This window comes from Triturus cristatus, chromosome 7 (assembly GCF_964204655.1).
Source record: "Triturus cristatus chromosome 7, aTriCri1.1, whole genome shotgun sequence".
Lineage (NCBI taxonomy): Eukaryota > Metazoa > Chordata > Amphibia > Caudata > Salamandridae > Triturus > Triturus cristatus.
The window spans coordinates 1,096,645,232-1,096,671,610 of record NC_140590.1 but is presented as its reverse complement, the minus strand read 5'-3'; positions in this window follow the sequence as shown (position 1 = coordinate 1,096,671,610).

Genomic DNA, 26,379 nt, shown 5'->3' with positions numbered 1-26,379 from the left:
TTGTTTCAAAACTTGGTAAACAGCGTAAAGCTCGGCAAATTGGCTACTCTTCCCTTCACCAGTTGTGCTCAACAGTTTCTGTGTGACCGGATTATAAGACACCGCCTTCCAGTGCCGTGTCGTTCCAATAAACTTCGCTGACCCATCTGTGAACCAAACATGGTTTCTGTCCTCAGCGGACAAATCATCAAAAGGTCTACCCCACTTGACAGGAGACTCCTGTTCTAAAGGTACGGAACACTCACTCTCAGTCTCAGTCGACGGTGCTTGCGCCACTTGCTCATGTAAAAACGCAACTCCTTTCGGGTCCACACGTGCCCTGTCTTGTATATACCATTTCCATTTAATCACACTCGCCTCCTGAGCATGCCCAATTCGATGAGTTTTCGGTGAACTCAAAACCCACTGCATAATAGGAATTTCAGGACGCAAAAATATATCATGTCCCAAAGTCAATTGCTCGGTATCCACCAAAGCCCAATAACAAGCAAGTAGCTGTTTCTCAAAGGGTGTATAACGCTCACCAGCATCAGGTAGCTTTTTGGTCCAAAACCCTAACGGTACCTTACTCCTGCCTTGTTTCTGCCATAGACTCCAATTTGCATAAGGGCCTTGCACAGACACATTCAAATCCACATCACCATCACCATCACGTACAGGCCATAGATCCATAGCATGTTGAATTGCCTCTTTCGCCAGACTAAATGCATCTTGCTGTTGCTTACCCCATTCAAATGCATTCTTTTTACGTGTAATTCGGTACAAAGGGGCCAATATTTGACTCAAATGAGGAATATGCTGGCGCCAAAAACCAAATAATCCAATGAAGCTCTGGGCTTCCTTCCTATTCCTCGGAACCGAAAAATCAAGAATCTTCTGTTTAACTTGAGGGATCACCTCGCGGTGTCCCTCATGCCAATTAATACCTAAAAATTTTACAGCTTGGGACGGACCTTGTAATTTATCCGGATTGATCTCCCAACCTTTCTCACGCAGACACTCAATGACTCTATCTAATTGTGTCTGAACATCCTCTTGTGTTTCGCCTTGGATCAAAACATCATCAATATAATGGCATATCTGAATTTTGGGATGAGCTGGTACCTCAGCCAAGTGTTCTGCCACCAGCCGGTGACAAATCGTAGGACTATGCACATAGCCCTGAGGAAGACTTCTGAACGTCATCTGATGCCCATTCCACGTAAAACTGAACTGTTCCTGACACTCAGGGGCAATTGGAATAGAAAAGAAAGCATTAGCAATATCGATGGACGCATACCATGTACCTGGATGTGTTTGGATTCTTTCAATCAGGGTGATAACATCCGGTACTGCAACAGTCAAAGAGGGCGTGTGTTTGTTCAATTCTCGATAATCAACAGTCATGCGCCAAGAATTATCACTCTTACGCACCGGCCAAACAGGATTATTCCAAGCAGAAGTAACTGGAGTTATAACGCCTGCATTAACCAACTCCTGAATGGTGGTACTAATCTCTTCATGACCACCCGGAATACGATACTGCTTCTGACAAACCACTTTGGTCGCCTGGGGAACTTGTATGGGGGGCATCCTTAAACGACCAACTCGTATAGGTCTGGACGAGATATAATGCGTCGTTCCAAATTGGTAACACCCATCATCAAGATGCAACGTCATTCCCTTCAAAATATCAATTCCAATTATGAATTCTAAGAGTGGCACCACTAATACAGAATATTCCTTTCTAGGGATTCTACCTATTCTCATTTCAAGCAAAGTTTGAACTGCAGGGGTTTCTTTTCCTCCTAATCCGGTAATAGTAAAAGGCTGCCCTGTAAACTTCTTTGATTTTCCATGAATAAGAGTGGCCTCCGCTCCTGTATCAACTAATGCTCGGGCCCTTTGGATATTACGATGTCTCCAATAAATATCAATATCTACATAGGGTCTATTATGTCTATGAGCCCATCTGTGTACCGGAGCTTGACCTATTTCCTAGTCATTCTTACTGCATTCTGTGTACCAGGACAAATCAGGATAAAGACTCTCACGTTTCTTAGGTATCGGTACCTCCTGTTCATATCCATTCCCCGTACGGAACGGATTCAAGTCTTCAGTATTATACCGTGGGTTACGATCAACCAAGCTGTGACGATTCTCTCTCCTCCTCAACTCAGGAGATTGATCCCTATCATCTCTACGCCTGCTGTAAGCATGATCATTTCTCCCCCTTTCCTTTTCCCCCTCTCTCTCCCTGTCCCGCTCTCGACGGGGGGACAGATCACGTACAGGACACCGATCATCACGACGATCAGAGCGCCCACGGCGATCGTCATCACCGCTACCATCAGAACAACCACGATCACACTCAGTCGTTCGAACACGCCGGGCACCCTCCTTCCGATCCAAGCCCCATTTGCGAAACAACTCCCACAAACGAGCAGTAATCTCACCATCAATGTCCTCCCGACGCACACCATCAGCCAAAAGACCAGTAAAGATATCACGTCTAGTAAATTTATATTCACCAGGAGTACGAGTGTCAGACCGGGACTGACGTTCAGGTTTAAACCACTCACCCAACTCACCGAGTTGGCGCACCGATTCCAACACCGTAGACAGCACATTACCAGTCTGGTTAATCAACAAAGTCATCATGACCTGCTTGTAGGCAACAGGAGAAGAGCGAATGATACGATTCCGCACAGAAGAAGTCAACATCCCATCAAGCAACCTGTCAGCAGTGCCCAGAAAAATAGCAGTTTTCATCACTTCCTCCTTAAGACGTTGCGCAGCATCACGCAAGGTATACCACGGCTTGTCATTGACAGGCCAGTCAGATTCCGTAGGATACTTCAGATTACAACCCTCAGTCGCCAATTGGAGCAAAGAAATTTGACCACCACCATTATAGTTACGAAAATGATCTTGCACAGTAGAATCCAAACTCAAAGAACAAAATTTCAAACAATCACCAGCATCCAACATAATACCAGCAGCGCCTAGTTCATAAAGGCGCACCATCCATGTGAGCAAGGCCTCACCAGTCCGCTGCCGAAAGCGCTGCAAAATATCACTAATTTCTTGTTGGGTAAAATCTTCTAAACAGTCTAAAGAAACACCCTGCGGAGCATTGGGAGACTGCTGCAACTTCCGACGAAAAACCGGATGCGCAGAGACCACGGGGCGAGCATCACAAGGAGCCCGAGCAGTACTAGTAGAGGGACAATCAGTGTAAGGAGCATCGATCCCGCCCGAAGAACGAGCGTAATCACGGGGTGCACGATCAGAGGTGCGAGAAGCAGACTTACTCTCATGACGGGAACGAGAAAACTCGTGCGTAACAGACTCCTCACCCGAGGAACAAGATGTACTCGAGTCCCAGATATTACCATCCCATTCATCAGGGTTCCAATCTAGTCCAGCTTTCGCCACGACCAGACGCACCTTACGCGTCGAAACCCGACCACGCCTGTTCTTGTACTTATAACGAGCAATCCGCACAGCCGCCCTTTCGGCAACCGTTTGGTAAGTGTCAAGTTTGTCAGAAAGCAACTTATTTTGACACCGCAATAGAGTATTAGAATTCTGAATCTCAACAAAGTGTGCCTCCACATCCTTAAGAGAGATCTGTAATTTCAACAATCTCTCATGCAGAATCCGATACGCAGACAGAATAACCCAACCTCTGCGCCCCAAAGCGGGAACCTCCTCACCCTTCAATACAGGTGCCGTCTGCAAACAAGTAATCACGTCAGCCAGTTCCGCCGACTCCAAAGAAGAGTTCCAATTTTCACTCAGACCAGTAGAGTCAGCCCACTCTCGGGCTAAGGCACCATAAGGCGTTGAATCCCATCCGGGAATATCAACGGACAATTTAAGAGTAGATTTAGATTTCTTAGAAAACATCGCGAAAAAAGAAAGAAAAAGAAACGTAGAGAAAAGAAAGGAAGAGAGAAAGAGAGAGAGAAAAAGCTATACACGCAAATATATAAAAAAGAACGCAAAGAAAACCACGTACACACCGAAAGCAAACATAAGACAAACAAAACGCACACAGGTTTCGTAAACAGTTCGTGACGCCAAATGTTCTGCTTGGGTTTTCGGATCAGGTGGAACCCGCTCAACAGAGCCTTTCTAACCCAAACCAGAATGTTACCCCCTCCCTAGGGCCTTTTTACACCTAAATAACCACATATATATGTACCACCTAAGGACAGGGAATTCCTATTATATATATATATCCAGACCTCACAGCCTCGCGATCTCAGCAATCACAGTCTCGCGGTCTCAGGCAGACCCAGAATCTCCTACCCAGACGGCAGCCACACACAGTCTCGCGGTCTCAGGCAGACCCAGAATCTCCTACCCAGACGGCAGCCACACACAGTCTCGCGGTCTCAGGCAGACCCAGAATCTCCTACCCAGACGGCAGCCACACACAGTCTCGCGGTCTCAGGCAGACCCAGAATCTCCTACCCAGATGGCAGCCACACACAGTCTCGCGGTCTCAGGCAGACCCAGAATCTCCTACCCAGACGGCAGCCACACACAGTCTCGCGGTCTCAGGCAGACCCAGAATCTCCTACCCAGACGGCAGCCACACACAGTCTCGCGGTCTCAGGCAGACCCAGAATCTCCTACCCAGACGGCAGCCACACACAGTCTCGCGGTCTCAGGCAGACCCAGAATCTCCTACCCAGACGGCAGCCACACACAGTCTCGCGGTCTCAGGCAGACCCAGAATCTCCTACCCAGATGGCAGCCACACACAGTCTCGCGGTCTTCAGGCAGACCCAGAATCTCCTACCCAGACGGCAGCCACACACAGTCTCGCGGTCTTCAGGCAGACCCAGAATCTCCTACCCAGACGGCAGCCTTAGCACGAGCTCATCCTATTATTACCGTAGTACACGACAGGGGAATCGGGATTACTATATATCAGATCACACAAAGACTATTAGTTGAGCACAACCTGTTCTTTAGTTCGAGGGACTCGTTTCCTCCCTCATTCAGAGTTGAATCTGACTAGAAGAATAGGCTATCCTCCTATACAAGAATACACAACACATGCTGACTCAAAACAAGCTAAATACTTTATTTAATTGTCACATGCACACTCGCAGAATACATCATATATACAACCTGCAAGGAAAGTAAAAGGTTAAGTTATACACTTCAAAGAAAAGGGGTCGACATCACCTTAGTCGTATGTAGCCTGTGCTCAATGGTCATCTAGGTTCCCTTCTCGTCTGTGCCTCGGCTTCGCCTGGAAGTCACACCTCCGCAGTCGCGGATCTACTCCCTTCTCCCTCTCCGAGTCACTGGGACCTCTTCCTCATCGGCTACTCTCTCCTCTTTAGATTCAAGTTCGTCATCTGTCTTCCCTGGAATAAGTAGTAGCTTTTCTGCTAACGGCCAGATGCCGCCTATGGTCTAGAAGCAAGTGCCCATATCTAACTCAGACTTTCACTAATATAGAGGTGCATTCTCTCATGGAAATTTCCAGCTCGAAACCTGCCGCCCACCAAATTCCTGTACCTCCCCGTGCCAAGGACACGTTCCCAGCCGGCCGGCCTGATGTAGTGTCTTCGGCAGGGGAAAAATACACTCCTTCGATAAGGGCCGGCCTGAACCGGTTCTCTCCGAGCGAATAACACCTCATAACTAAAACATCACCCTTCGTCTAGAAATGTCCCAAGCTGCCGGAGCAGAAAGAAAGATGGAGTCTCTCCTGTCTGAGGCCTACCAGGCCTGAATTCAGCACGACTCCATGAAATACCCTCACTATAGGGCAGGTTATCCTTAATGCTAACGAATCTATCCCCTAGGCTATGTATGTAGGCCCTGATCTATGGGTAGGAGCACGGGATCGTGTCAAAGTGTCTAATAAATAGGCTCTATTCACTACTCTAATCCTTAGACTTGGATGGAAAGAGACTGAAGTCATATTGATCGCTCTACAACACAAGAAGGCCGGGAAAATCGAGCAGTACATTTTCGAACTGACATATGAACTGCAATTACACCCCGCAGCCACGGATTTACTGTTGGGAAATGTTTATTTTAGTCCCCTGTCACTGTCCATGAATGCCAGGTATATAATCAACCAGGTGGTGACTGTAGGATGATTTGCATATGATTAAGGCTCAGTAGAGCTGAAACGCGTAATGCTACTTAATTCTGCCGGAATAAAAACTTTTCTTAAAATGAAGCACAGCGTTTGGGCCTGATTGCGCGCACCAGAGGGTGGAGTGCGCTTTGCTTTTGAACATTTAGAGTCCTGACACAACTCAACAGGCCCCGATTCGAGAGGCTGGGCATTCCTAGTGTTGTCTTTGCTGTTTGGTTTTATATATATATATATTCACTGAAAAAACCATAGGTTTCACACATGTTATAGTTAGCGGAAATTTTACTGATAAAAAACCAATGAAATTCCCCCGTTATAGTTAGTGCAGGCAACTATAACTCACGCGACCGCAATCCTCTGCTGATGCTAATACTGTATTTAGACACTTATTTGCCCATGTCTTCTTCCATACATTTTTAGCTATACATATATTACAAATATTTTTTTTTCATAAAGACACATATGTCATCAGCAGAAGATTGCGGTCGCGTGAGTTATAGTTGCCTGCACTAACTATAACGGGGGAATTTCATTGGTTTTTTATCAGTAAAATTTCCGCTAACTATAACATGTGTGAAACCTATGGTTTTTTCAGTGAATTTGCAAGGTTTTTTAAATGCTAATTCCTAACTATAACGTGTGTGAAACCTATGGTTTTTTCAGTGAATTTGTACGGTTTTTTAAATGCTAAGTTACTTTACGCCATTCGTGGCGTGCGCGCCCACTTAACGCAGTTCGTTCCGTGCGCGCACGGTGCGCTTCGCGCACCGTGCGCGCACATTGAGCACGCGGTGCGCTTCGCGCACCGCGCGCCCACTTTACGCAGTTAGTGCCGTGCACGCACGGTGGGCACGCGGTGCGATGACAAAGCAAGAAAGCACGTCAACAAATCTGTTTCTGCTTTCCTCCGTGACTATGGTATGGGTGCCATTTACCACAACAACTTGCGTTATGACATGCAAGACATTTATAGAGGAGATGGTGTGCACTTCAATGATGAAGGGAACAGAGTCTTCCTCTTGAACCTTAGACTCTGCATCGGTATTTACTTGTAGGTACCACTAAAAAATCATTTCATAAACACAACGGCTCTTTTTAGAGCCCCCTAATATCTGAACACTTAAATCTGATTTTCATTTTTTTTTTTTTTTCCTACCGTACGCTTACCGTAAGCTTACCGTACGCGTACCCCGTGATTTTTTTTAAAATCAATAAATGTTTTCTTTGTACTTTTCTGTCCTTCTTTGACCCCCTTACAAATGTTAGGGGGTCTGTAACTCTCCTCATTGCCCCCTTTCCTTGTTTTCACTCTTTTTTTTCAGAGTGACATACACAAAATGGCGGCCGCCGCTTCCTGGTTTCTGCCGATTCGAATGTTTACTAAGATCTAAGAGCCAATCAGAATCGCGCTCGCGCACGCCACCGTACGCTTACCGTAAGCGTACGGTAAGCGTACCGTAAGCGGGCTCAGATATATATATTGATTTAAAGGCTATTTTCTCAGAATCTACTGAACAGATTTACACCAAACCTACAAAAGGCACTTCCTTGACCTAGGGACTACCTCTCTGCCAAATTTTGAGTAATTCTGTTCAGCCGTTCGGGCTGTAGCTCGTTCTAAAAGTCCTATGGAAAAATGCATGGGAAAAACGCGTTTTGGGACCCCCCTTTTATCTCAGCCCCCGCTTGACGGATCCCCCCGAGACTTTCAGGGTAGGAGCGGAGCGTAGCGCCCCACCTATTTTGAGAAATTCGCGAGGATTCGTCGACCGGCGCCAAAGTTATTCAAAATAGAATGTTGAGGTTTTCCTATGGAAACGTGGTCCTAACTATAACTACCTACTGGCGACCGCCAGTAGGTAATATATACATATATATATATACACACACAATTTAATGTTTAAAAAAGTATATCTTTTTATTTATGAAAATATTTTTACAAAGAAACAAAAAAGGAGACCCTTATCACTGGATTCAATGTCACAGTTGGTTTTGCAAACTGACAAGTATTATGCAAGAATAGAAATGAAAAATGGTGTTTCTAGGCTGAAAAGCAATACATCAATGGTTTAAGATAAGCGGCATTTCAAAATATTTTGGAAAGTAGGCTGGCATGATTTTATGTAAGTATGTTTAGGAAATGCTTTTTCCGAGGTTCCCAAGCCATGTATAAAAATCTGATTGGTCTTGACCCTCTATTTTGTTTTTATGTATTTTACAAAACATACAAATATTTCCAAATAGTGATAGGGAATATTGAAATGTGCTTATGATTACTTAGATCACATATTGTTGTCAACCTATTCAATTTTGAAATAAATAGAGCATTCATGAAAATGAATGCATTCTTGATATTCAATGACATTAAAGTTATTTCCTCATGTTGAATTAAAAAAATGAATGTGTAACTTTAATAGAAAATAGTATGAATCAACAATTAGGTAATGCATCCAATAAAGTAAAAGTAATTTGAGTCTAATTAGTACAATGTATCTTTACATTCATTTTAAAATACAGAAAATATATAAATAAATATAAAATATGCATTATTTCTTTTTTTTAAAACACGTAATCATATGTATTTTTATTTTCACTATTTTAAACAATTTATTTTAATTCAACATTATTTCCTATAGGGTTAAATTAATGTTGCTAATTCCATTACATTTCTTAGAAAGTGGTTGCAAAGCCAGTGGTTGGGCGTGTGTGGTGGTGTTCTGTTCACCGAAGCAGCGCAAGCTAAATGTGGGCAGGTTACAACCTAACTCTCTGATCTGCTTGTGTCAAGTCTAAATGTTTGTATTATAATCACAAAGGACTAAATCTGATAAATTTAATTCCAAAAGCAAGCTAAAAAGAGGTGATGATGCAATATGGAAAATAATGATATCCTCCAATCTTCCACAAAGAATTGATTCCCTCAACACCAGCCTAATCGAAGCACTGCACGCAATTATTTTGAGAGTATAAGATTCTCAGTAAAAATGTATCTAGCCACCTATTGGAATATCTGTCACTCCTAGTACACACTCATCAGACTTTCTTTTATCCCAATCGCTCAACCACTCTCAACATATGAAGACTTCACAGAATACTGGAGCAGAGCCCGTCCCACTGGCCATTTGTCGCTTGTTTGTTAATAGACCTTGAACTAGGGGTGGGCGGAATTTGCGAAATTAACTTTCGCAAATTATTGCGAAAATGCCGAAAATCTCCGCAAACACGCCGGAAATATCGCGAAGACGCGGAAGTTTTTTTGCCGCCTGTTCGCGGTATTTTTTGCGTGAACGCGGGTCGCCAACTTACCCATGCGATTGCTCACGGGCGCGGCCATCTTGTTTTCACTTGTCCCGCCCTCTCGCGATGCTTACTTCCTGTTCCGGGTCGCGCAATGCATGTTCGCGCCTGTTCGCGGTCGATATTTCATGTTCGCGACCGCTTTTACTTGATCGCGTTGCTTTTTGCTTGCTCGGGGCGAAAATATCGCGCGAACTTGCGCACGTGGTCGCAATGGGCGCGGCCATCTTGTTTTTCACTCTATTGCATGGTTCTGGGGCCTGATTTTCAATCCTCCCAAAATCCTTTCAATCCTTTGTTTATCGCCACTTTTTTTGGATCTTTATTACTTATTATTTCTCTAACTATTTTCCTGCTTCTATATTTTTGGTTTTTGTCTATTTTGTTTTTGTTTTTTAGCTACTTTTGCCTCTTTCTATTCCCTGCTATTTATTTCCTTTACTCCTTTATTTATTTGACCTTTTCTTTCCCGCCCCGTCCCCAGAACCATGTCCAAGGGTAGGGCTGTTCGCCGGCGCAGCCAGAGCCGCGACGGCGCCCACAAGGGGTGCAGGCACGGGCCTTATTTGGGAAGGAGGAGTTGGCTGCACTAATTTTCTTTGTGCAGCGCCACCTCCCCTCAACCCTGGCAGCAGGTGGCAGGCCTGGGTCCGGGTACGGCCTAACGGGGACCGCGTCGGCAGCTGTGGGGGAAGGTGCGCTGGGCAGTGTCGCACATCTCTGGGGTCCGGCGCACCCAGGCACAGCTGACGCACCGGTGGTCCGACATCCTGGACCGTGAGCAGGACCTGCTGGACCTGCTAGGAGTGGAGGTCCTGGGGCTTGGTGAGTACCTATTTAATTATTACAACTTTGTGTCTGTTCTTCTGCTCTATGTTATATATTGCGAATATCTTTTTTTCCTTCCAACCAGCTAGAATGTTGCTGCTTACAATACATTCCAGGTTAATAACGTTTAAAAGTCTTCTGTGATTATGACACAGGTGCTCTTCTGCGCTACTACTAATCTTACTTGTTTGCAGCTGTGCGTTTGCGCTTGCTTAGCGTGATTCTTTACGAGTTTATTTTAGAGAAATTAAGTTACGTAATGCTACAGTGACTCACGTCCACTCCTTACTTTGTCCTGTCACTAATAGACAGGGGCGGATTGATACTTAGGTTTAGGTACTTTGTATGAGCTTCTAATTGGTTAGTGGTATACGTGATGCCCACCCTCACTCAGTTATGTGACATGCTGCTAGTACGGCAGTCTTTAGAACCTTTTCTAGTTTGTTCAATGAGTGGAGGTAGGCTTAGCAGTTACTTAGCAGTAGCAGATCAGCATCAATCAAACCAAAATTTGGTGTATACAAAAAATGTAGTCATTTTTATGTGTCCTCCATGATTGGACCATACGCATTGTTGAGGAATACAGTGGAAATGCATACTTAATGTACAATTGGCATGCCTGGAATAGGTGGGCTAGGTTGAGTGGTACGTTGTACTACTACTTAGGCTTAGTTGTAACTTAGATTTCTGGAATCAGAATGGAAGACTGGATTACTGTTGATAAATAGTAACTTAAGTAGTCGAACTGCAAATCCCCAGATATTATATGTTGACCAGATGAGATCGGTCAATGTAGTTATTGCAATTGTTGTTTACATAAGTGTTTTTTGACCATTGTTGAAAAATATTGTATTTGTTTGACACCATCCATCAATGTTTGTCTCTTTCTTATATCTTTCCTGTTCATCAGCACCCAGGGGCAAACCGACAGGGACTGGGCAGTCGGTGGGACAAGAACACCACCAGGAGGACACCGCTGAGGGCTCCTCTGCTGGCCCCAGTAAGTCTTCTTGTTTTTAATAATATTTCTTATTCCATAACTTTTACTGCCCCATTTTTCCCGAACTATAGTGTGTTTCCAAATGCAATTTTTTTACCACCAATTATCCTTCGATCTGTACAGTTTCAAAAATCTTATCCCTGCCTCCGCTATGATGACTCTGAGTACTACTACTACTACTACATACTATCAGTCTGTCCGTTCTGTAGTAGCTAGTCTTGCCCAGTTGGCCAGTGCCACTCTTTGTGAAAGGTTGTAAAATAAAACTCATATTCACCAGTAGCTCGTACAATCCGTTGGGTCGTTGTCTTGTACTACTTTTACTCTTATTGATGTTGAGGCTTTGAAAATTCACAGCAACAACAGCCCTACCAGATTTCTTAATATTTTGATATGATACCCTATAGGACATACCACTGTTGTAGGGATCTTGCACATACATTTGCACCAGAAAATAGGATGTTGGTGATGGTAGGTTGGACCTTCCTTGCACACCTCAATCAGAAATTCCGCACCCACCACAATTCCACTGCTTGACTATATTACTGTCTTGTCATACCTATTAGGTCTCGGAACCCTCCCCCCAAGATACCCAACAAGTACACAACCCAGAACATAACACACCCAACCTCTGTCGTGGAAGCAATTCACATGCACACCCTTACTTTAATTTGCTCACTCGTGTAAGTTAGTCCACACCAAATACCACCAAGTCTATGTAAGTTTAAAATGTTTATTTCAATTTGAGAAGGTCTGTACACTGTTTTCTTAGCAGCACCAACCGGCAAATCAATAACATTAAAACAATATACATTGTTACACTTATACAGTTGGGAATTAAATCATGATAACTGAACAGTGGTGGAAGGCAGCACCACCATCCCATAGCAATTTAGTTTATATAAATTTATAAATGAAGATGTGAGTGAAGGGACCCCTCACCTCAGAAGAACCTAGTACTGGTAGTTGGTGCATCGTTCAGAAGCTCTGGTTCATAGAAGGGAATCTTGCATCTGTAATGCGAAAAAAGAAATGGTGTGCGTTAGTATATTGCAACTTGCAAGCATTTCTCAGCCGTGCCAAAAAATGTAGCATCTATGGATAAGCAATATGGACTAACAGTAACAGTAGTACACCAGTTCTTCCTAAAAAAGTGGCTTGTTAATGTTTGTTGACCGCTTGTATGCAGCGCGTAGACTAGACAGTAGCAGTGTGAGGCTGGTCATGTGGGCTCAAAGGTGTCTTAAGAAGCTGCAAGGTAAAGGTAACGTCACATGTGCATGGCTAGGGCTAATCAAGCAAAGGCTACAATGATCATATAACTATTAGTGTCTACTCTACTACTACCTGATTTGTACTAGTGATGTATGTTAGTATTAACTCATTTTTCAACCTTGCTACTGATCAATAGTGGGGAGGTGTATATGAGGCCTAATAAATGTGTAATATTTTCTAGGCGCACTACCGACCACCATTGCCGGGGCCAGCGAAGGCGACGCGGAGGGCGAGGATGCGGCAGTTGCAGATAGCAACGGAGCGGTAGGGGGAGTGGCAGCACCAGTGGCAGGCGGTGGTAAGTTAGATTCATAATCCTTAACTATTGTTGAACTTGACAGCACACTCACTGCAAGGGTGTACTGTATGTATATGTATACTGTACAGTTGTGACTTAGGGCCCCATTAGGATGGTGGGCGTATTGCCCCCGCCGGGCCGGCTGGAATTCACTGCCGTCACCGCAGGGGCAAACCTCCCGCCATCCCTGTAGAAAATATTCAGACATGTCCAGGCGGAAAAGGGTTCAATATGGCGGTGGTGTCTTTCTCACCACACCGCCAGCCATATAATCTGCATTTTGGAATGCCTTTGCGTGGCGGCATTGCCGTCCGCCACGGAAAGGCATGCACACATTGCAGAGGATGCTTGGGGGCCCCCATGGAGGGTACCTACCTATGCTATGGTACCCCCCCGACTTTCAAAGCAAAACGTGACAGGCTCCGTGCGGGGCCCGTCATGTTGTGCTTGGAAAAGCAGCACAACATTTTAGCATTGCTTTCAGCAAAGCCAACCAGAATTTAAATTAAAAAAAACAGGGTGCGCCCGCCACTGTGCCGGGCGCATCATCCTATTTAATTGTCCCCATGGGACCCCCACCCTTTTTAGCAGTCGGATGGCGGGCGGACAAAGTCCGCCCGCTATCCGATGTCGTAAGTAAGTATGAGTTGTTGGGGACGTTTGAAGAGTGAACTAGAAGACTAGAATTCCCTTTAATTGGTATAGGACTAGGAGCCGGAGTATTGAGTAACCAATGGCCTCATCTATCTGATTTTAACTCCGCTTTGAAAGTTTTATGGAGAAGAGCACCTGGTGCACTGTTCAACTAAAAAGTGTAAGACAGGTGGAAGGAAGAAGGACGGGCGACATTTAAAATGTTATGTACTACTGTGCTTTATTTTATAGTGCTACTCTACCATGCCACTATGTGTATAAATAATTACCTGTCCTACTGTTTTATTAAGACTATATTTTACAATTGTCTTGTTTTTTTTCTTTTTGATACACAGCTACTCCGAAACTCAACCGGAAGGAGTTGGCCGCCAAGGCACGGCGCCGGAAGCTGGAGGCAATCCAGCAGGAATACCGGTGGCTGGTGATCCTAGCCGAGGAGGAGACTGCAGCAGCAATTCAAGCCTCCTCCAGTGCCCCGGGCCCCAGCCACCGCCCTCCAGCGGTACGGCGCCACCGTCTGGCGGCTGCCCGCCGCCACCGTGCCATCTCCGGTGCCCCCCCCACTGTGGCTGCAACTGCCACGGCCTTAGACGCCGCAGGGCCATTTAGAGGACGAGATGCGCCAGATGCGTGTCCTCCTCCAGTACCGCCCCACCAGTTAGTCCCTGTCACTGCCCCTTTTTTAATTCCTGTTCTTGTTCTTTACTCGTTTGGCCGTTAGACTTTTTTCTACTGTGGACAGTGGTTGGGGTTAGGGAGGGGGGTGGGTCAGCTTTTGTGGGTTTAGTTTATTTTTGTTAGGGTAAATATATTATATTTTTCTATGTTACATGCAATGTTGTTAATGTTTTGTAGGTGGGGTAACTGTTTTACATCACACTGTTTCTGGTGCTGGTGCATGGCCGCCCATAGCCTGTGTTTGATTTCAATAATTTGCTGACTGTATAAGACATAAACAGATAGATGCGTCACACCTCACTCATTGACTGGTCCTTCTAGTACTTTCAGTCTGTCCTCTAGTCTATGCATTCTTTGGAGTGGTGTGTGAAAATGAAATCATTGACAACATGTCCATTATTAATTCTGCCTCCACCAAACTTCTCTCTTACCGGTGCTTGATGTTTATGTCCAACTGTGGCACAGCACTGGCTGCATGGTGAAGATGGTTTCCTTTTTCATACATGCCATGATTGGGGTGGTGGTGGTGGTAGTATAGTAGTAATAGTAGACACTGGCAGGGTGGCAGCATTTCCAAAAAAAGAAAAGGAGACAGTCAATCGCCTTTGAGAGACTGTTAGAGGAGTAGTTGAATGAAGTACATTACAGAACTTACCAAACAACAATTATATGCTCAAATATTTGACAAAAAAACTGAATGGTGGTTATGAGGATAGCCTACTAGACAGAGTTACAAACTATAGTTGTGTCGACTCGAGTCACTTGACTATGCCTACAGTCTAACAGTTAGTGCTGTATATGAGGAATGACAACAAACAAATCCAATCAATGTCGGCAATTCATGCTGAGGTATATGTTCCTTTGAAAATAACCTCTGAAATATCCTACTCATGGGTGGGCAAGCAGAAGAAGATCATCGCTCTGCATTGAAATTGAAGTAGTGTTGCTTTCCCCACATCCGCCCCAGCAAGTGTGTGATTAAGTATTGGTGTACATTTAATTTAGTTACACCTCAACAATAAGTCACACAGCCCGGGGGAAGAGGGTTAGGGTTTGTTGAATGGATGAGAAGGGGGATTTTGGGAAAGGTTTGACATAGAAAAACAGTATGCATACATAGACAAACAAACGACAATCATTGAAGACTACCATATCCATATGTTAAGGGAGAAAAGGGCAATGCATGCATGATGATGAGAGACCCGGATTACATACACTTCTATTTCTTGTTCTGTTCCGGCCTTAATACTTTAACAGATAGCAAATAGAAATTTTAAATATTGGTAGTGAAGAATCGTAAACACAGAGCAAACCTAATGAAGATTAATAATAACAACTCCAAGAACACACTGTTGTAAAGATTGTATACAAGATATTAATCAAATTATTTAAAAGAAGTTAAAAGTGGATACTGTTACTGTCTTACCCTGGTCAAAAATGTGGACTGGATTTTTGCATCTCGGCATTTCTCTTGCTCCTCTCGTCCATCAATCTTGGGTGTGTCGCCTCGCCACTCGCCACTGCCCGGCTGGAAAAAAAAGGTGATTGATTGGTAAGGTAATTAATATGCATTGTAATGTTTTACAAATATTTGGGTAAGGCCTGGCCTGTAATTTTAGATTGAAAACCAAAGGGGATATTGAGAAAGAAAGTGAAAACAAATGCACAAGTGATGGTGTAGTGCAACAAGAACAATTTCCGAGGTGGCATGTATGCATATGCATCATCTCTGCTCTAGTCTGTTTCCAGCATTGACCTTCAACAGTAACAGGAGAGATCAGGCCCACAGTGCTTACCATTCGCACATCCTACGTTAACACTTTAGAGTCCTTTTTTTTTCTCTCAAAGAGTTGGACAAACGCAAAGCACATTATCCATTCCAAACATAGCATTTTACAGTTTAAGTTAGTAAAATCAATGCACTGCAGTCATCCCACCGCTACACTCTATTCAACTTCTACACAGACATTTGGGTCTGCTGTGGTTGTTGTTGACGTGTTTACCTTTAGGCTTTTCCGTTTTATGCCACTCCTGAAACATCCTCCTCCTGACTTCATCATCATCTCTGATACTTTTACTGACTGAAGATCGGCCTGCAGTATAAGTATGATTTTTAGGACACAACAAGAGTAGAAATATAAATATTACTGACTTGAGTCATTCTTTATTGTGTACAGAAAGATAGATTACTACTAGTACACTTTGACATCACTTTGTGCACAACAAACAAACAACGCAAACACAAAGACCAATAGCTCAGAGTCAGGTGTCCAATACATGCCATTAATTGTCATCATTCATTACCTGTTCCTTCTCATCTTAAGTTAACGGGCCATCTCTTTCGCCATCATCATGATGGATGGTGCTGTTAAGTCACAGTCATTTGCATTGCGCCGATTGAGTGAGTCCCCTTCCTGTATTGAATTAAAAGCAATGTATCACCAAGATGCAGGAGAAGTACACATTTCTTGTTTGCAAGAAGGGGAAAATTAGTGTGTTCTGTAGAAAGTTGATTAGTGGCAGTGCACAATTACATCAATTCATGCGCAACACACACAACAAAATCTACATCATTCAGTCTGCGATTCTGCGGCCAAAGCATGGCCTCAATCATTACCTGTTCCATCTCATCTTGTTAACGCTGCAGGCCGTCTCTTTCGCCATCATCATGATGGACGGTGCTGTTAAGTCACAGTCATTTGCATTGCGCAGATTGAGTGAGTCCCCTTCCTGTATTGAATTAAAAGCAATGTATCACCAAGATGCAGGAGAAGTACACATTTCTTGTTTGCAAGAAGGGGAAAATTAGTGTGTTCTGTAGAAAGTTGATTAGTGGCAGTGCACAATTACATCATGTCATGCGCAACACACACAACAAAATCTACATCATTCAGTCTGCGATTCTGCGGCCAATGCATGGCATCAATCATTACCTGTTCCATCTCATCTTGTTAACGCTGCAGGCCGTCTCTTTCGCCATCATCATGATGGACGGTGCTGTTAAGTCACAGTCACTTGCATTGCACAGATTGAGTGAGTCCCCTTCCTGTATTGAATTAAAAGCAATGTATCACCAAGATGCAGGAGAAGTACACATTTCTTGTTTGCAAGAAGGGGAAATTTAGTGTGTTCTGTAGAAAGTTGATTAGTGGCAGTGCACAATTACATCAATTCATGCGCAACACACACAACAAAATCTACATCATTCAGTCTGCGATTCTGCGGCCAATGCAATGCATCAATCATTACCTGTTCCATCTCATCTTGTTAACGCTGCAGGCCGTCTCTTTCGCCATCATCGTGATGGACGGTGCTGTTAAGTCACAGTCATTTGCATTGCGCATATTGAGTGAGTCCCCTTCCTGTATTGAATTAAAAGCAATGTATGACCAAGATGCAGGAGAAGTACACATTTCTTGTTTGCAAGAAGGGGAAAATTAGTGTGTTCTGTAGAAAGTTGATTAGTGGCAGTTCACAATTACATCAATTCATGCGCAACACACACAACAAAATCTACATCATTCAGTCTGCGATTCTGCGGCCAATGCATGGCATCAATCATTACCTGTTCCATCTCATCTTGTTAACGCTGCAGGCCGTCTCTTTCGCCATCATCATGATGGACGGTGCTGTTAAGTAACAGTCACTTGCATTGCGCAGATTGAGTGAGTCCCCTTCCTGTATTGAATTAAAAGCAATGTATCACCAAGATGCAGGAGCAGTACACATTTCTTGTTTGCAAGAAGGGGAAAATTAGTGTGTTCTGTAGAAAGTTGATTAGTGGCAGTGCACAATTACATCAATTCATGCGCAACACACACAACAAAATCTACATCATTCAGTCTGCGATTCTGCGGCCAATGCATGGCATCAATCATTACCTGTTCCATCTCATCTTGTTAACGCTGCAGGCCGTCTCTTTCGCCATCATCATGATGGACGGTGCTGTTAAGTCACAGTCATTTGCATTGCGCAGATTGAGTGAGTCCCCTTCCTGTATTGAATTAAAAGCAATGTATCACCAAGATGCAGGAGAAGTACACATTTCTTGTTTGCAAGAAGGGGAAAATTAGTGTGTTCTGTAGAAAGTTGATTAGTGGCAGTGCACAATTACATCAATTGATGCGCAACACACACAACAAAATCTACATCATTCAGTCTGCGATTCTGCGGCCAATGCATGGCATCAATCATTACCTGTTCCATCTCATCTTGTTAACGCTGCAGGCCGTCTCTTTCGCCATCATCATGATGGACGGTGCTGTTAAGTCACAGTCATTTGCATTGCGCATATTGAGTGAGTCCCCTTCCTGTATTGAATTAAAAGCAATGTATCACCAAGATGCAGGAGAAGTACACATTTCTTGTTTGCAAGAAGGGGAAAATTAGTGTGTTCTGTAGAAAGTTGATTAGTGGCAGTGCACAATTACATCAATTCATGCGCAACACACTCAACAAAATCTACATCATTCAGTCTGCGATTCTGCGGCCAATGCATGGCATCAATCATTACCTGTTCCATCTCATCTTGTTAACGCTGCAGGCCGTCTCTTTCGCCATCATCATGATGGATGGTGCTGTTAAGTCACAGTCATTTGCATTGCGCAGATTGAGTGAGTCCCCTTCCTGTATTGAATTAAAGCAATGTATCACCAAGATGCAGGAAAAGTACACATTTCTTGTTTGCAAGAAGGGGGAAATTAGTGTGTTCTGTAGAAAGTTGATTAGTGGCAGTGCACAATTACATCATTTCATGTACAACGCACACAACAAAATCTACATCATTCAGTCTGCGATTCTGCGGCCAATGCATGGCATCAATCATTACCTGTTCCATCTCATCTTGTTAATGCTGCAGGCCGTCTCTTTCGCCATCATCATGATGGACGGTGCTGTTAAGTCACAGTCATTTGCATTGCGCAGATTGAGTGAGTCCCCTTCCTGTATTGAATTAAAAGCAATGTATCACCAAGATGCAGGAGAAGTACACATTTCTTGTTTGCAAGAAGGGGAAAATTAGTGTGTTCTGTAGAAAGTTGATTAGTGGCAGTGCACAATTACATCAATTCATGCGCAACACACACAACAAAATCTACATCATTCAGTCCGCGATTCTGCGGCCAATGCATGGCATCAATCATGACCTGTTCCATCTCATCTTGTTAACGCTGCAGGCCGTCTCTTTTGCCATCATCATGATGGACGGTGCTGTTAAGTCACAGTCATTTGCATTGCGCAGATTGAGTGAGTCCCCTTCCTGTATTGAATTCAAAGCAATGTATCACCAAGATGCAGGAGAAGTACACATTTCTTGTTTGCAAGAAGGGGAAAATTAGTGTGTTCTGTAGAAAGTTGATTAGTGGCAGTGCACAATTACATCAATTCATGCGCAACACACACAACAAAATCTACATCATTCAGTCTTCGATTCTGCGGCCAATGCATGGCATCAATCATTACCTGTTCCATCTTATTTTCAGTTAATGGCCAGTCTCTCTCGGCTCTGAAAGGAGGATAGCTATAGTAGTCATCTGATTCATGGTCCACTTGTTTTGGAAGGACGAGGAAAGTTTGAACTTGTTGTTACCATCATCCAATCATCATTCATGAGGGAAATGGAATTGAGCAGGAGATTCAGTATGATCGAGCGGAGGAGCTGGATTCTGAGGACTGTAGTGTCAAATGGCAGACACCTGAAAAGTGTATCTTAAATTAGAAGAGTAGAAGACGGTGATAATGGATTTGTTGCGATTCACAAGTTTATAAATGGAACGACAGACACATAAACAAAGGGGGAAAAAAGGGAGGAAGACAGTAAGCGCGAGCCTAATTGTCAGGGAAGTATAGCTCGTCCTCAAACTCTGGGGGTTCTTCCAGTAGTAGGTAATCATCTGACACAATACTTCCGTCACCTGAGCCGCTGTCCTCATCTTCCTCTGTTGATTCATGCATTGTGTAATTCAGTGGTATGAAGTGCTGATTCATTTTAATCATTGTTAACCTCTCCACGTTTTTTGGAGATAGACTGGTCCTTCTCAAGGTTACAATGGAACCAGCAGCACTGAAAACATGTTCGGAAGAGACACTTGCGACAGGGCAAGCCAGATAGCTTATCGCCAGCCTGCTGAGCTGTGGCTATTCAGACCTTTTCCTATACCAATACTGCACTGGGTTTTGATCAATGTACACCTCTGTTGGGTCGTCCAGATAGGCCTGGACCATCCGCTCAATGTTCAGGGTTGCTGCTGGTAAGCTTTTGTGCTGGTTTTTTCTGTGCATCAGCACTGTGCTTACAATAGCCCATCTTTACATACCAATCTGATAATGATTGTACTCAGCCTAATGATCCAGTTATTGTTTCTGTAGTCGATGGTGATGGTGAGTGTTGTGATTGTGAGCCAACCGCACTGCCCTCAGCCGACGAAGTTGCACTTGATTCTGCATGGCCTGCTTCAGTATCAGTACTTGTTGTGGGTTGATGTGGCAGGCTTTTAATTAGCAGCCCTTCCTTTTCAAACTTAATGGCTGCTTCAGCTATACAACTTTTGTAGCGGGCAACATCATTGTCGGAAAAAGCAAGGAATGTCTTCACTAGTCCTAATTTTGCACGTGGATCCAGAATTGTGGCACAAATGTAATGTTTTTGTGACAAAATGTTATTTTGTATCCCTACATTTTCAGTTAAGCGCCTGGATAAGCTCTCCATCAAGTCATGGGCTTGCCTTCTGTCCTATACACCTTTGTAGGATTCAGACACATTATTCAGCTCATGCTCTAGCATTTGCAACAATGGGATAGCTTGGCCCATTGTACAGTCCTCCTTGCTGACTTCAACGTGTGAAGACCTCAAAAGGAGACAGCATCTCAGTCAGGAATTTAATTAGGGTCCATTGCTCCCTCTGAAGGGTCATGCCTTTAACACTAGCATCACTGCTTCTGTACCAGACATATTCATGGAGTGACCTGTGCTGTTTGTACAGACGATCAAGCATGTAATATGTTGAGTTCCAACGTGTTGCCACCTCCTGGATGAGTGCCTTGACTGGCATCCTAAATTCACGTTGGATGATCCTCAGCTGCTTCCGAGCTTTAAAAGAATGGCTGAAATGAGTGCATATTCTTCAGCAGATGGCCAGTAAATTGCTGACTATGAGTTCTTTTTTCAGAAAGTCTTGCACTATAATGTTTATGCAGTGTGCCAAACATGGAACCCTGAAATAGGAACTAAGTTCCATGGCCTTAAGTACATTACTGCCATTGTCTGTGGCAACAAAACCAATACCAAGCCCTCTGGGCCGCAGCCATTCCAAAACCTTGGTGCGAAACTCTTCTAAAATGTTTTCAGCCGTATGAGATTTCTCCATGGCGAACATGGCTACAGTTGCATGTTTCCGAGTACCTTCAAAAATCGCAGCTGTGTCAACAACTCCTCGTGCAGATAGTTGATCTCTAACCCCCACAAAAGACATCCAGTGTGCAGTGATGCACATGTAATCTGTGGCTTGGCAACTGCTCCACATGTCTGTTGTCAGTTGGATATTGTGCACAGCACTCTGCTGCAAACCTTGACCAACCAATTTCAGCACATCATGATGTAGTGCCGGAACAGCAATTCGTGCAAAATAGGACCGGCTGGGAACCTTCCATTTAGGGCAGATGGCAGACACAAATTCAAGGAAACCCACCCCTTCCACAAATGAAAAAGGAAGAAGGTCCAGTGCTAACATTTTAGCCAGCTTCGCATTGTACAATCGTGCCGTTGGGTGGTTGCGGTGGAACTGCCCCTCCAACCTAAACATGCTGTCAATGCTAGGCTGGCCTACTTTCCTTAGTGGTCCTGTTTTCATTAACCCACTAAGGCTCAACGACACAGATTGTCTCATTGAGGTAGTCGCCGGTCGCCTTGGTGTCTCAGCCTGACTCTGAGTATGGCTTTTACTGCGGTGCCACTGTGATGTTACTGAGGAGGATGTGGGCGTTACCACTGCAGTACTGGGGACAGGACTAGAAATGCCTCCCTGTTGTTCACCTGCCACCACAATAATATCGCTCCCTGATTCCTGAACAACTTCAATGGGTTGAGTTTTTCTACTTTCTTTTAACTTAAGTAGGTGATCCTCCCACACGATAGTGTGGTGTATTTTTAGATGACTTGCTTGTCCTCCGGTACCATAGTTTGTACCAAGCTTACCACGCCGAACACCTTGCCGACAAATTGAGCATATAGCAACGTTCTCCTCCTTGGCGCTAACAGAAAAGAAGTCCCAAACTTGGGAGGAGAACATTCTGGCACTGCTGGATGTGCCACTTTCAACACCAGATGAACTTGAGGGGGTGCTTGAAAATATGTGACCCTGTCCACCTACACTGTGACTTTTACTACCACTACCTACTGAGATGGTTGAGCTGGATGTAGGTCCCTGCCGGGCCTTGGAAAATATGGCAGCTGGAGGTAGTGGTGGTGTAACCTGTGTTGGTGAGATCCGTGCTACATCCCACTCAGTAGCAGCCTTTCTGGATAGGGTGAGAATGGCGGTCTCCAATCCCTTTAGGGCAGGAGTAATGTGCGTGATGACTGGCTCGTCTTCATCAACATCATCACCCCCCTCTTCTACATCTACCTCCATAACTCTAAGTTTTTCTGGGACCTTCCTTTTCAGAAGCAATGTCTTGTGGCGTACATCACTCTCAGACCGAGCTGGTGGGACCCAAGTGTCATCACGATCATCAGAAGCGGGGCTTGAAGAAGAAGATGATGGACGAAGCCTCCTTTTCCTTGCTGGTGGTCTGGAAGACAATAGATCTTCTGAAACAGTGGTTTGACTTTGCTCCACTTTGTCTGCAGGAAGCTCGATTTCCTGAAATGCCCCTACGTCAGGAGCAACAACTACTATGGTGGGCTGTTGCGGCGGCTGCTGCTGTTCTTGTTGCGGCTGCTTCTGCTGTTCTTGTTGCGGCGGCTGCTGCTGTTCTTGTTGCGGTAGCTGCTGCTGTTCTTGTTGCGGCAGCTGCTGCTGTTCTTGTTGCGGCAGCTGCTGCTGTTCTTGTTGCGGCCGCTGCTGCTGTTCTTGTTGCGGCAGCTGCTGCTGTTCTTGTTGCGGCAGCTGCTGCTGTTCTTGTTGCGGCGGCTGCTGCTGTTCTTGTTGCGGCGGCTTGACACTGATCTGCTGAGTTTGCGCCTGCGTTGAACTTGATTGTGTACTACTTTGCGGTAATGACATTTCTTGAACATCGCTGCTCGTTAGTAGACTGGCTACCTCTGCGACACTAAAGCCCTTGGGCCTAGGTTGGTGGGTTTGGACCACTGTGCTGCTCCCAGTTGGTTCCCGGACAACGCTTTGGTGCCAAAAAAAACATTGGCCGGCACACCACCAGTCTTGGTTAATGGCACTTCCTTTTTCTGTTCCTTCTTCTCACCGGCAACTTTCTTGGTACTGGACCTGGTACCTTTCTTTGGGGCCATCTACTTCAGATGTCAGGCAGGATGCAGATGCACAACAAGTTCTGGTCACACGTGGACGTGATGCGCAGCAGGACTTCTGTCTGGCTGGCAGTACAACGGGTAGCCAGGTGATGCCGATGACACCTCCTACTCTGTCTTTTGTGCACCTAAAAGCAAATAAGACAGGAGAAGAACATCAGTGAAATGTTGCATTTGTTGTTGTGGTTCAGTTACTTACTGTACTAGTGCAAACAAAAGATAGCTCTAGTTAAAAGAAAAAGTCATAAATGGCTAGACTATGTTATACTACTAGTACTGTGTACAACCACACACTACACTCAGGAAGGATAGGAAAGTTAATAATAAACAACAAAATAAAAATCTAATGGAAGTGGGGTGGACCATTGCATTATTTGAGCATCTCAGCATCCATGGAGCTGCTGCTGGCAAAGGGGGTGGATGGATGGAAGCAGTAAGCCAAAGAGCCAATATGAAAACCATGCAGGCCTATGGCAAAATCAGGACACTAATACTCACAGTCCAAACACCCAAAAAGGCCACCACCCAGATGGACACACACAAATCACAAAGAAGCCGGGGGCCTGGGAAACACCAGGAGCTGACAAAAGGCCTATAAAAGTCAGGTAAAGGATGCCTGCTAAAGCACACTGCTCTGCTTAATGCAACAAAATGTAAATACAAACATTCACAGGCCCCAAAAAGCTCTGCAGGGTGCATGCATTGCACACCAACACACCAGTGACCAGACACATAAAAAAAGCATGGATTGTTTTTAAGACACCCAACATCAGCAAGGCCACCCCCGAAAAAGCACACTTCCCCAACTAAATCCAATGCCATCCATGCCCTAAATTATGTCTAAATTCAACAGATCACATAGAAAACACTTGATTAATAAAGCTGTGGCTACCTGCTCTGATCCTAGTGGATGAAAAAGCAGGCCTGTTGGCAGACAAGGCCAGGCAAGCGTGCAGGCCTAGGCCTCAAAATGGCCACCAGCCACATGGCCAGGCCCAACAACATCACAAAGGCCACACCCAAAAAACACACTTCCCCAACTCAATCCAATGCCATCCATGCACTAAATGATGTCTAAATTCAGCAGATCACACAGAAAACACTTGATCAATAAAGCTGTGGCTACCTGCCCTTATCCTAGTGGATGAAAAAGCAGGCCTGTTGGCAGACAAGGCCAGGCAAGCTTGCAGGCCTAGGCCTCAAAATGGCCACCAGCCACATGGCCAGGCCGAACAACATCACAAAGGCCACCCCCAAAAACACACTTCCCCAACTCAATCCAATGCCATCCATGCCCTAAATGATGTCTAAATTCAACAGATCACACAGAAAACACTTGATCAATAAAGCTGTGGCTACCTGCTCTGATCCTAGTGGATGAAAAAGCAGGCCTGTTGGCAGACAAGGCCAGGCAAGCTTGCAGGCCTAGGCCTCAAAATGGCCACCAGCCACATGGCCAGGCCCAACAACATCACAAAGGCCACCCCCAAAAAACACACTTCCCCAACTCAATCCAATGCCATCCATGCCCTAAATGTGCTGAAAATGAAATACATTCAAAAAACAAAAGGAACAGTTGCTTCATCATGCACACACCCACCCATGAGGCCATGCCCATGGCTAGCTCGGCCTACTACTACTACCCACAAAATAAAAAAAATAAAAAAAAGGAATGATGATAATTAATTAATTATCAAAAATAAATTGTAGTTACAACAACTGCAATGCCCACAATCAAACAAACACAACAACCACTTACTTGTAAAATATCCTATTCCAAAAATCCTGAAATCCAATTGCAATGATGCAGCAGACAAAAAGAGTGATCTTTCCAGCTCCAAATCCAAAGGCAGAATGAGCAGGAGATGGACAAAGCACTGGGAGGAGGCTGCTGGACCGGAACAGGAAGTTGGAGATTCTGTGTCACTTCCTCCCTCTCTCCATCTTTTAAAAAAATGACTCCTTCCACAAAAAAGGAAAGCCAAATGTCAATGTAAGGAGTTCTTTTCATCCAAAATCAGCATTTGCAGATGGTTTCATGCTGCTAGAGCCGATATTCCTCTCCAAATTGAAAATTTTACGTTGTTGAGTTCTCGAGCTTCACATTACTTCTGCCGGCGTGTCGAAAACGACATGATCGCGTTCTCTTCTTTGTCCCTGTCGCATTGGATATGACGTGTTCGCGGTCTCTTTCTCCTGTTCGCGTTCGATTAGACGTGCCCGCGTCCTCATCCTCTGGCTCGCGATGTAGAATGACATGTTCGAGATCACAATCTTCTCATACTCGCGCGGTGCATGATCGCGAGAAGAAAGACGTGATCGCGCGACAAATGACGTGATCGCGTGACAAATGAAGTTAATGCGGCCGCGAACTGTCGCGAGACAGCGCAAAATGGCTACCAAAATCCAACATCTCGTGGAGAATGCGACCGGGTAAAGAAAACTTGTCGGCGAACGCGGGGTTTCAGGTAAGGCGATCGCGCGAACACGAGAATGTATTTTTTCACAGCGCGAACAAGAAACAAATTATCGCTAAGCTGCGGAATGCGGAAATTTTGACATTTTCGCGCTTTCCCCGGAACGCGAAAATGGCAAAATATCGCAATTCCCGCGAACGGAACGGAATTTTGGCCCAGGCCTACCTTGAACGTGCATTTGATATAGTTGATTGGACATACCTGTTTGCAATGGTTTGGGCTTCCGGCACACTTGCTCCCTCTCACCTGCCTATTTTATATGGCCCCCACTGCCAG